The sequence below is a fragment of the Drosophila tropicalis genome, unplaced genomic scaffold (genome assembly GCF_018151085.1).
Source record: "Drosophila tropicalis isolate 14030-0801.00 unplaced genomic scaffold, ASM1815108v1 contig_87, whole genome shotgun sequence".
Lineage (NCBI taxonomy): Eukaryota > Metazoa > Arthropoda > Insecta > Diptera > Drosophilidae > Drosophila > Drosophila tropicalis.
Genome location: NW_027173365.1, coordinates 325,500 through 337,609, shown reverse-complemented (window position 1 = coordinate 337,609; position 12,110 = coordinate 325,500). Strand labels below are relative to the sequence as shown.

At 36.3% G+C, this 12,110-nt stretch overlaps 1 long non-coding RNA gene across 4 annotated transcripts in view; it reads left to right on the top strand.

Annotated features, from left to right (window-relative positions):
• The window catches only part of LOC137583737 (uncharacterized), a 28,069-nt gene extending 20,010 nt beyond the window's left edge, over positions 1 to 8,059 (top strand). The window contains exons 3-7 of one of the 4 annotated variants that reach the window (XR_011033434.1): positions 586 to 910; positions 997 to 1,184; positions 1,245 to 1,328; positions 1,457 to 1,547; positions 1,621 to 2,265. This is a non-coding gene — a long non-coding RNA (uncharacterized lncRNA). Of the gene's footprint in view, positions 1 to 585; positions 911 to 996; positions 1,185 to 1,244; positions 1,329 to 1,456; positions 1,548 to 1,620; positions 2,266 to 8,041 lie in introns of those variants that run through there. The other 3 variants (XR_011033435.1, XR_011033437.1, XR_011033439.1) reach the window with 3 other exon arrangements.
• Positions 8,060 to 12,110: the final 4,051 nt, after the last annotated feature.

Below are 12,110 nucleotides of genomic sequence, written 5' to 3'. Positions count from 1 at the left end.
CTGGAAACAGTTACATATATCACTTTGGAAATGGTATACCAAAGTCGGCGAGACGACTTCATGTCATTTTGTAGCTGGAGTTTCTTAAACTTTGCGGTTTTAGGTATAACAATGAAAACATTTCCAATATGGATGCGTGTAATCTTTGTAGACCGGTTCTCTAGGTCCGAACAAAACCTCTTTCACAGTTTTGCTGCAGTTAGTCATGGCAAGGCACCACTTAGTCATATAGTATAGGGCAACATTGTACAAACATATCTACTAATAAAACCCAAGTGAATCACTTGGTCCGAGGCCAAGGTTATTTTAAGTAGAGGCTCTTCGTTACGCTATCAGCCTAACAATAGCAATAACAATTCCTATTAATCAGCAAGTAACTACGACTCGTATGCTTCATTTTATCAGCGACATTGAGAAATGAGCAGAATGTCACAGGACTGCGCTAGGAATAGGTAGGATATGATTCCCCGCCATGGCAACATCATCATCGCCATTGATGGCAGGAGCGTTGATTCATAAATCGAGAACAAAATCGAAACCGGCTCAGCATTAGTAAAATTGTTTTCATTTCTTGCTAATCCCCAGTCGCCGCAGCCATTTGGGTGCGGCAATTAAGTCGCCACTCTGCCACCAGCCACACCAACAACACCAACAACAGGAAAGGAACTTGCTAAGGGGCTGCGCTCATTTCCAGTGAAGATCATTACTGTCTGGTCTTAGTTAAAAAAAAGAAGAAAAAACAAGAGCAAAAACAAAACCAAAAATAAAAGACGAAAAAAATAAATGAATAATCGTCTTGCCGACTTCTGCATACCATGCACCACTTGAAACAGCTTTTTAAGTACATATGAATTCAAAATTCTATTTATACGCTGCATAGCAAGCATGTCTTGCCATCTTGCTCACTCATGTAAGTACAAGACCACACTAGCGCCCCCAATAGCCAACGGCCAACTTTACCTTTACCGCACACTATATCTACATATCTCTACACAGCCGGTCGAACGGACTAGATTTTCTCGGATGTTGATGCTAATCAGGAATTTATAAACTCTTACACAAGTTGTGGCGACTTTAATATACCATTTCAACCTTTGGATGCATGGTATAAACATTTATTTTAGCAAAGGAAAATAAAAAAGCAACTTTCATGGGCGTAGTTCGATATAGGCTCAAATAAAAAGGTAAAAGTTGAGTATTCTGTAATGAAGTTTAGTTTTTAGATGCCTTTTTTTCTCTTTCAGTGATTCGGCGGACTATAACCCACGACAACTTACAACTCGATCTGAAACAAGAGCTCTTGGATTAAGGAGACATTTATTAACTAGGTGAGCAGATTTTTAAGAGCCCCTCCCAAAACGCGAGGCTTAATTTTCAAAGACGAGACTGCAACTGACCATGGCCGGACAAAAAGAAAGCCAAAAAACATATCTATCAATGCATTTGTACTTTTCAGTATGCATTTGAGTTGCTCTGCGCAAAGTTAAAAGTTCTCTGTCAATCTGGTAGAAGATTGATTAGGTTGAATCCTGATGATTTATACATAGGTAATAAGATCGATTTTATAAAATCGAAATCCATTTTCATTAAATTTTTTTCACATGTTTGTATATATTGCAGTCCCTTCCGATGGTTATTCGGCTACGTTCATGTGGAGTGAGCAAGTTAATAAACTTACCCCGGCGTTGTTGGGATCCTTGAGCTTGATCTGGAGGCTGCCTCCAACTAGTTTGTCTCGGGCCGCCCAAACCCGAAATCTGTGGCATGAATTCTCTGGAAATTATCGAAATCGACGGGCCAACAAAACCACTAACTGACTTGAACTGAGCTAAAAAATGTAGTTCAACAACAACAAAAACGACAGAAATAACGAAATTCCGGTCTTAGTCTGGGGGTCCGGTCTTCTTGCCCCCGTGTGCCACCATATAGCATGGTGTCTGGGGCCACGTTTCATCTTCGCTGGACAAGATTAGAAATGGCTAAACGACGACGAATACGATGACGATGAGGCCCAGCTTCTGCTGGCTGCTGCCTGTTTGATACGGTGCTGTTAACTTTCCATTATCCTTGAGGCTTAAGTCAATAACCCCGCCATCGCGCTAAGGGGACTTTAGGCTCGCATTACACAGTTGCATACAGGACCCGAAGGGTTTGGATGAGATCGAAAAGGATTGGGCTCTGCTGTGCTCAAGTTACACAAAACTCCAGTGGCCTACTTCCACTTGAATGAAAAATAAATAAAAAAAAAAAAAACAAAAAACAAAAGGTTTCAATGAGCAGGACAACCCCAAACTCTGATTCCCCGCTTTGTCGATTCTGTTCCGAGTATGATCCTGATCCAGCGACCAAGCCAGAGACAAAGAAATTCATTTTGTCGCATTAATACAAAACAAAACCAGAGTTCTTTTTATATTTATTATTTTATTTTTATAACTGACCTCGAACTTTTGTGCAAATGTGATTGAACTGCGGATAAGCTCTGACGAGGCGATATCTGTGGTTCTGAGCATGGGTCGTCTGTCCGGCCACCATTTGCATGCAGATGCAACTGCGTCAAACAATATGAGATTTTTTTGCACAGGGAGAGAGCAAAAGCAAATTATTAATGCCTGCTGACTGACTTAAACTGAAAGGGAGTGGAGGGGTCTTTTAATAGTTGCATTCGTTCGGTGCGGACGGAACGTTAAATGCATAATAAATGTGCGTTTCTAGAGAGAGAGATGGAAATGGAGAGAGAGAAGCATCGGTGATCAGGAGAACGAGCTGGCGATTAAGTTGCGAAATAAAAATGCGTGCTACCAAAAAACCAAGAACCCCGATTAAGCATGCACTTTCAATGCAACGACGCGATAAGAAAATTAAACAAGGTCTAGAAGAATGGTCGAGGATAGAGAGATGTTGTTAAAATATAAAACAGTCTGTGGGAAAGACCAAGTAGAGACCGATTAAAACATATTCATATGCACCTGTCCCCTTTGGAATCAGTTTGTTTGTCAAATTTATACTCCAAACTGTATTGCTTTAGTATTACGCAGATAACCTAGAAAACTGTAATGTAGTAAATGCTGCTTTAACGTGTTTTTGTAATAATAGTCGTAGTATAATGAAACATACAATCTTTTCCGTCGGCACAAAACTTCATAATTTAACGCTATTCTTAGGAAAGTAGTTATTTCTGCTGATGTCACAAAATTCTATTGCAAACACTTTCTGTGGATAAGTGGTTTTAAGGAAATTGGGATCGGTTAACAAATAACCATATATGTACCATAATCTTTCTTTCAGGCGGCTCACATTCCACTTGAATAAACGTTGGCATATGCTTCTTGGGATTTTAATTTAATTAGGGTGCATAAAGAAGTTGGTATATTTCTATTGAGGTTCTGGCTGGATTAGCCCTAGATGACCTTACTTAAATTATTTCATTAAGTTGGCCTAGAAATTCGAAGCTAAAGTTTGAAAATTGAAAACGTCATAAACTTGTGACCACCACTGTATGTTATAGTGGACCGACCCGACAAATTTTCAAACTCGATCTCAATAAGGCTATAAGTTAAGTACCAAATTTCAACGCAGCAGCTTTCGAATCAAGGATATTCTTCTATTGCTTTATATATGTTCTTAATTAGATTAAGAATATAATATATTGCTATTTATGGGGATTGCACGAGAAGAAGTTACTATGTTTATCAATTAGGTCCAGTCTGATTAGAATTATCATCTTTGAGATATAACAAAGTAAACTTCGGAAATAATGGGAGTTTTTGATACTATCTTTGATTGTTTTTAAATTAAGGTAGGAAATTTCACAAAATTGATTGCTTTCACAGAACTTTCAGGTGAAGTCGATTTTTAAAACTCTGCCCTTTACGGGGCTATAAAATATCAGCATTTCCGCTAAAAGGTCACAGTATGCAACAAGAAGAACCCGAAAGCTCCGTGTTTTTAATTATACAATACACTGCGCGCCACTTGAATAGGACACCTCTAAAGTCGATTTTCTTTAGTTAATTTCTGCTAAGCCAAGCTAACTATGAATATAATTTTTGTTTTCTTAAAAAGTTTATTTTATTATGGTAATTTGTGAAAATTTCAAAGTTATTCGAAAGTTGTAAGTATACGAAAAACAGTGTTAACCATTAAGTAACAAAACGTGGAGTATTAAATGTGCACCACTTGAATGGGACACTTTTACTTAAAATTGTTTAAAGATATTTCCATCAACTTCAAATAGAAATATTACTTAAAATAAAAGTTATTAGCATGTTTTTAAACAAAAACCAAATTTTTTAATAGTGTGTTGAGCCACCTTTTTTTCTCCAAAACCTCACACATTCGGTCTGGAAGAGATTCATACAATTTTCCCAAATAATTCAAAGAGATCAATGCTGATTGATAGCTGAAATTAGCTCTGGAACGCTCAAATATTGCTGACCTGATCTATATATTTGACGTGTTAGCCATCCCCACACATTCTCAATAATATCAAGTCCGGTGAATAGGGTGGCCAGTTTAATAACTCCACGTTTTGGCTCACTATATACGATTTAACAATTCGGGCCGTATGTATAGGAGCATTATCATGTTGATAAATCCATTTTAGGTTGGCAAAAAGAGTTTGAAGTGTGCAAAGGCCTCTTTCAATATACGCATTCATGGTGGTTGGAACAAATTTAAGCTCACAGGTGTCATAATAGGAAATGGCCCCCACACCATAATACCTCCAGCACAGCTGTGAAACTTATCAAGATGGTGTGGTTCTTTCCGAAGATCATGAAAATAGTAGTTATAGCCATCGGGGCCCTCCAAATTAAACGTTTTTTCGTCCGAAAAGACAACACGATGCCACTTCGAAGTCCAGGTCACATGTGCGCGAGCGAACTCAAGGCGTTGCATCTTTCGAACCGGGTTATTTAAAAAATTGGCTATGACGTGACGGCTCCTGTCGATTTTTATATCCTTGCAAAAAGGGTATATTAATTTTGGTCAGAAGTGTGCAACGCCGTTCTATGCGTCTCCGACCATACAAAGTATATATATTCTTGATCAGCACGACGAGACGAGTTCAACTAGCCATGTCCGTCCGTCCGTCCGTCTGGATCAACGCAAACTCCTCCTAGACCGTAAGAGCTACAGAGCTGAAATTTTGCACATAGGCTTGTATATACTGCAGGCGTTGTATATCTCGGATTCAGCCGGATCGGACCACTATATCATATAGCTCCCATACAAACCCCAAAGTCACGAACAGTGACTTTTCTCAATAACTTCGTTATTTTTTATGTTATTATCGTGAAACTAATATTAGAGAGTTTATTACGCTTATAAACGACTGTGCCAAATTTGATCAAGATCGGGTGACTATATCATAAAGCTCCCATTGGAACGATCGGTCGAAAACAGTGACTTTTGTAAATAACTTCGTTACTTTTAACGTGATTGTTTTCAAATTAAACATTTCTTAATTTAATATATCTGTTAAGAAATTAAATTAATTTAATATATCTGTTAATGACTGTGTCGAATTTGATAAAGATCGGGTGACTATATCATATAGCTCCCTTAGGAACGATCGGTGGAAAACAGTGACTTTGATCAATATCTTCGTTATTTCCTATGATTGTAGGCCATTCTTTCGCAAACATGAGCCTTTTTAGATAAAACGTTCTTCCACATTGATGGCTAATAGGTAAGGAAAGAGTTACCAAAAAAGTTGCAAGGGTATACAAACTTTGACGCGGTCGAAGTTAGCCCCGGGCCTCTGGTTTTTTGCTATTTTGGCAATAGAAAGTCCAGAATCCTTGTAAGCTTGGATTTTTCCCTTTTCCGACTCAGATAATGAAGTCCCACTCCCCATTTTAATTTTTAAATTTAATATACATTTCAAATTAAGAAAAAAGTTTTACTTAACCACAATTTGTGTGCGCGTGCCAACGATACAAATTAAATAATATGCATGTTCTATTCAAGTGGCGCAAAAATTACATTGAATTTTTGCGAATGCAAACATATAACGTAAACAACTTTATAATGGTTCTATTCCAAAGCTTGGAACGCACCAGAAAGAGCGAAGAATGTTTGAAATAAGATAATATGATAAAATACCGTTATTTTACCATTTCGTTTTCGAGTTATGAGCATTTGTAAAACAAGCATACAGGATGTCCTATTCAAATGGTATAAATAGAGTTAACGGAAGTTATTTTTAAGGGCTTCCATTAGAATAGTGGTCTAATTATTGGTGGCCGGCTTATAATACAAACTTATGTATATGAAAGGGCCTCCGGTTAGTACGTTTTCCGGATATAATGACTGAAATTGTCGGTCCCTTATAACCGGATTCTACTGTACATACATACATACATAACCTTTAAACTCTCACTTCATCCCTTTCTAATTCGATGTCCCCACAATTTCTTTTTTCCGGCCAAAGTTTTTTGGGCATGTACATACATACATATGTATATCAGTAATCGGTACGCATATAAATACAGTTTTGGTAGCGTTGCATTTGCATGTACATATGTATGTAGGTGTGTGCAATAACGTTGTAGGCTGCTGGCAGCACAGTCGGCAGCGTTTGAGCAGAGCGTATTTATATTGACTATAACTTGTGTTATATTTATCCGATTATTTTGAAACTTAGGATATGTTGATATGCACAACAAAACTATTTCATTTCTTAAAGACACTTCAATTTCATCACCGATTTATGGTATGGCACTAATGGCAATAATATACAATACAATGATCAACTTTAAGCTATAAATTAAGACATTAAACTTTTTGCTAACTTTATTTTAAAATCGAAAAACAGAATTAATGAGTGGAAACCAGAATGTCTCAAATTCGTGCCACCACTGTACGCATGTATTTAACTTTTGTCGCGAAATGTATGTATGTATCTCTTTCAAGGGGGGCGAACTGATGACGAAACTGCACAACGAGAGAGTGGTTGCCGATACTCATCCACACATACAAACGAAGTACAGTTCTTTATCAGAAATTTTGTTGATGTTGCTGCTGTGCAAATACATACATACATATGTACATATGAATGTACGTATGTACATATATGTACATACACATATTTAATAAGTTTTTTTTGTTTGTTTGTTTAGCGAAAAAAATTCAAAACAAAAGAAGAAAAAAGCAAACGGGCAAAATATAGACAAGGTAGCCCAAAAAAACAAACCACAAATTAATTCAAAAATAAAGAGCGAGAGAGAAAGAGTGAGAGTTGATCAGCGCAACGCTGCTGCTCAAAGTATAAAAAATGCTTTTGCTGACGTCATTTGTCCTTGAATTCGTATATTTGCCGTAAACCCAACACGAAATTTGCAAAATTCAATGCACTCTCGGCAGCGGCAGCGGCAGCAGCACCACAGCGACAAAGCTTAAAAAAAACATACACATAAAAAATACTAAGAAAGCACAGTCAAACGAAAAGATACACAAGTTGGCAAAGCAGAGAAAATAGAGAATAAGACCAGAGGTCCGGAGCTACAGTGGCTCCATCACATAATCGGACACTTAATTTCTCAAAAATTTCACAATAAAACTAAGAAAGCTTGTGTCCGATTATGCGATGGAGCCACTGTAACTTCGACCGCGCCGAAGTTTATATACCCTTGCAAGTTTTTTGTTACTCTTCCCACTCTGCGTATAGGCCTCAACGAGAAAAATGTTCTGTCTCGAAAGTCTAATGTTCGCGAAAGATCAGCGCACAAGCTCGGGCTGTGGCAATGCGGCGCATCTAAAGTGCCTTTTCAGCATTAGTTTATAATATACATATGTATAATATAGTCATCCGATTTTGACAACAGTCAGTAAGAGCTTTATTAACCGAAAACTAGTCATTTTTGTGACAATCGCGTTCAAACTAACGAATTATTCGTAAAAGTCACGGTTTTCCATCGATCTTTCCTATGATAGCTATATGATATAGTCACCCGATCCTGATCAAATTTGGCAAATGTTTTAATTTACAAAAGTTGAGACACTTTTAATTCTCTTTTTTTTTTTTTAAATATATACGTAGGTTCATACATACAAAGTACAAAAAGGGCGCAAAATTTTCCGATCGTCAAAATCCAGAAAACTTATAAATAATGATCCGAAACAGAAGTCGCATTTGTGTAAGTGTTTTAAATACGCCTGGCCAAAGTACAAATATCGATCCCAAAGAAAATATCTGGGTATTTTCAAAGAAGAAGATGATTAGACGTGGACCAAAAAATAAAAGCGTCCTAATAAGAATTATGTATGTATATACATATATTTGAAGAGTGGCAGAACTTACCTGAACAGTATGACTATAATCAGCTAATTGGATCGATGCCGAAAAGCAGACACACAAAATACTTAAAGACTTAATCACATTCTATTCACAGAATTTAACTTGTTTTTATAATGGAGTTGCATTTTGATGACTTATAATGAAAATATAATGATTTGTTTATAAAATTTCCATCGTTCGTATCCGCTTTTCTAGTACAAAGAATTGTTTGACACGCTATATGTCGTTTTAAAAACCTTATGATCCATTATTGTCTTTGCTATTTTTATACCCTTCCAAAAAGGGGATAATCATTTTGATCAGAAGTCTGAAACGCATACAACAAAGCAACTCCGACTATACATAGTATACAGCTGAGCTCGTATCAGTGGTATATCTCAGATCCCGCGGGATTTTACCACTATAACATATGGCTCCAATAGGAACAAAGAATTTGGTCATCTTTAAGCATCGCGGGTATATTTTTTTAATTTTGTCTTTTCTCATTAGTTTGGATATGGATTAAACTACACAAATATGGTTCATTGGCGCCAAAATCGTCTATATGTATGTACGTACGGGTAACAGAAAGACTCGCAACGGTATACAAACTTCCAAGTAAACCCCGGTCCTCTGGTTTACTGGTCCACTAGTTTAAAATATTAAAAAATTTACTTCGATTTGGGCATTTCCGCTGAAATGCAATGTTTGTTTTCTTATGAAAAAATGTTTAAATTGAATATTTTATGCGATTTCAGCACACATTAATCAGTCGAAATGATTAATTACATTTTTTATTACATTTAATCAGCATTCACATTGAGAGGAGCTGTCCAAAAGAGTCTCTCGCATTATTATCGATGTAATAAGACGCCTATTCAACTTAGTTAACTTGCTACTGTTATTATTAATCTGACTGATTAATCTGAATTTAATAATAAAAAAATGCAAATTGCATTCGTGATAGATAAATAAAATTAGTTTTCCTTATATCAAATCGAGTGACCAAGAAATTTAAAATTATAGTGTTTATCCCTTAAGGGCAAAATTTATTTTCTAATTTAATTTTAGTTACTAAAATGACCGTTTTGTGGTAAATACATACATACATATGTACATCTATGTATGAAAAATGAGAGAAAAATAAAAAAAATGTTGTTTTAAATTTTTATGTTTAAAGTTAAAAACTTATTATCTCTTAACTCGACAACGAAAAAACGTAAATATGTATGAGAAAACAAAACAAAATTAACCAGAGAGCCGGGACTAACTTCGGCCGCGTCGACGTTTGTATACCCTTCTAATTTTTTTGTTACTCTTTCCTTACTTTTAGCCGTCAAATTGTCAAAAAAGCTTGTATACAGTCTTAGGCTGGAGCAATGCGGCGCATGTAACTATGCTGTATAGGTAGCCGATGTTTATCAAATTTGGCACATTCATTATAGACATGTTTTCGACCGATCGTTCCTATGGGAGCTGATATATGTAGGCATCCGATATTAATTTTTTAACAAAAGCTTAAAAAACAACGAACTAATTTAGAGAAGTCACTGTTAGAGGCTTTGTCGTTTGTATGGGAGCTATACGATTCAGTGATCCGATCCGGCTGAATCCGATATAGCCAAACCCTGCAGAAGGAGAATTTGTTTATGTTCTTTTGAACCTTTTTAAAAAAAAATATTATTTGAATACGAAAAGCGAAATTCTATTTATATATTTTTTTTTAAAATTAAGAACAAATTGAAGTTGCCTATTCTGCTTCGATTGCACTTTGTTGCATTAAAATCTTCTTACAATTACAAGCTGTTTCCCAGCCACCAGTTCAAACAAAAGTGGTTATGAGAATAACACGTTTCAACATTGGCTTACGAATTTTAAAACATTTAAGGTCACAAAAAATATATTTGAAATAAAAAGAAAAAAAACAGCACTGGTCGAAATTCAGCAAAATCGTGGGGGATCGCTCATGGTGAGGGAAGTCTTGGCAAGTTGAGAACTCTAAAAATTCAGTTAACAACCTTCAACATATTTCGATCATTATTAATTGCAAATTTTTGTGCTACCCTTTTCTTATCAGAGCAAAGAAAACATGTCATCCTTTACCAAAGAAAGGCCCACAAACCAAGATGAAATAGTAAGCTGATTTTGATCAAATTCAGAACATAATGTGCATCTGCTTATGGGTTAATATTGGAGACCAATATTTATTTCTTAGGCCAATTGTTGTCGTACGTGTATGGGATATGGTAGTTTGATCTTGATTCAACTTGGCCTAGATGTTAATAAGTGTATTCAATTGAATAAGTATTCGTGTAAAGTATGCGAGCTACATTATATAGTGATCCGACCTGCCAAAAACCGAGATACATATGCCCACATATACCATTTCGGCACAGAATGGTTTTAAAATTTAAATATTTAAACCCTGTTGATTAATCTTTAAATATATTGGTAAAATATTTCATTTTATCTAAGTAAGTGTTGACTGAAGTGTGAGTCGTGGCTCTGGGCGTTTGTCGTTACATACGCGGTATATATTTGGTTGTATTATCTAGATAATCCAATTTTTCCAATGCCTGGACTTAACCATCGGCGATTCTAACCATGTGATTAAGTGTAATATTTGGCCGATTCGAATCTATTAGCCCTTGAGGTTCCAGCTCATGCCAAAGGTATTGGGCCATTAATTTTAATCCCATTATTTCAGCAGCATTTAATTGGCCGTCACTATTCGTCAGAGAATTGGATGACCAAATAAAAATTGGCACCAGAACTGACATGTTCTTCCGGCTTCTACCACTTCTAATCGTCTGTCCAGTCCATAGTAGACAATTTTAGTTTCGATATTTATTTGATCAAGGTTATAATATACTCCTTCTGTCCAAAGTTCGAGGTTGCAAACCATTAAAATTTGACTCCACCCCTCAAAACGAAGTAGAATTCATTGAGCTGCTACTGGTTGTAGGAGCTAGAATGCACCTCGTGCACATGCAATTGGAATTCCCATAGATTTATGATGGCTTTTCGTTTTTTTAAGTCCAGTTTTCCAAAAATTTACTTCATTGTGAATCATTAATCATTACACCCATAGGGTGAAATGGTAAATTAAAGTCGCCAAAATGTATGTAACAGGCAGAAGGAAGCTTCTCCGACACTATAAAGTATATATATTCTTGGTCAGGATCAACAGCCGAGTCGATCTAGCCATGTCCGTCTGTCCGTCCATCCGTCCGTCTGTGTGATCACGCAGATCTCGGAGGCTATAAGAGTTAGAGCCACCAAATTTGGTATGTCCTTCCGTCCGTCTGTATGAACACGCAGATCTCGGTGGCTATAAGAGCTAGAGCCACCAAATTTGGTATGTATACTCGTGTAGTATGTAAATGTGTAAAGTTAATTGGAATTTCGGCCACGCCCCCTTACGCCCCCAGAAATCACATAAAACTGTTTTTCTTAAAAAGTATAAAAGTTTATATACTCGTTTAGTTAGCGCGCAGAAACTAATTGTTCAAACTTTTTGACATGCTTCCTTCCGCACCCGGAATTTACATAAAACTGATTTTTTTACAAACTATGATAGCTACCGACATTAAATATGCAGACTACCTTAATAGACGCGCAGATATTGGTTATTTAAAAATTTTGCCACACCCATAATACTAATATGTATAATATTAATAGACATATGTACATTTGGTTTTCGAAATTTGAAATATTTGTTTCACCTGGTGTATGGTATACCCAAGTCGGCGAGTCGACTTACTTACTTCATTAAAGCTAAAAGTCATAGAGAAACCCTGTTTTTAATAACTAAAAAGTTAGTAATCTAGAC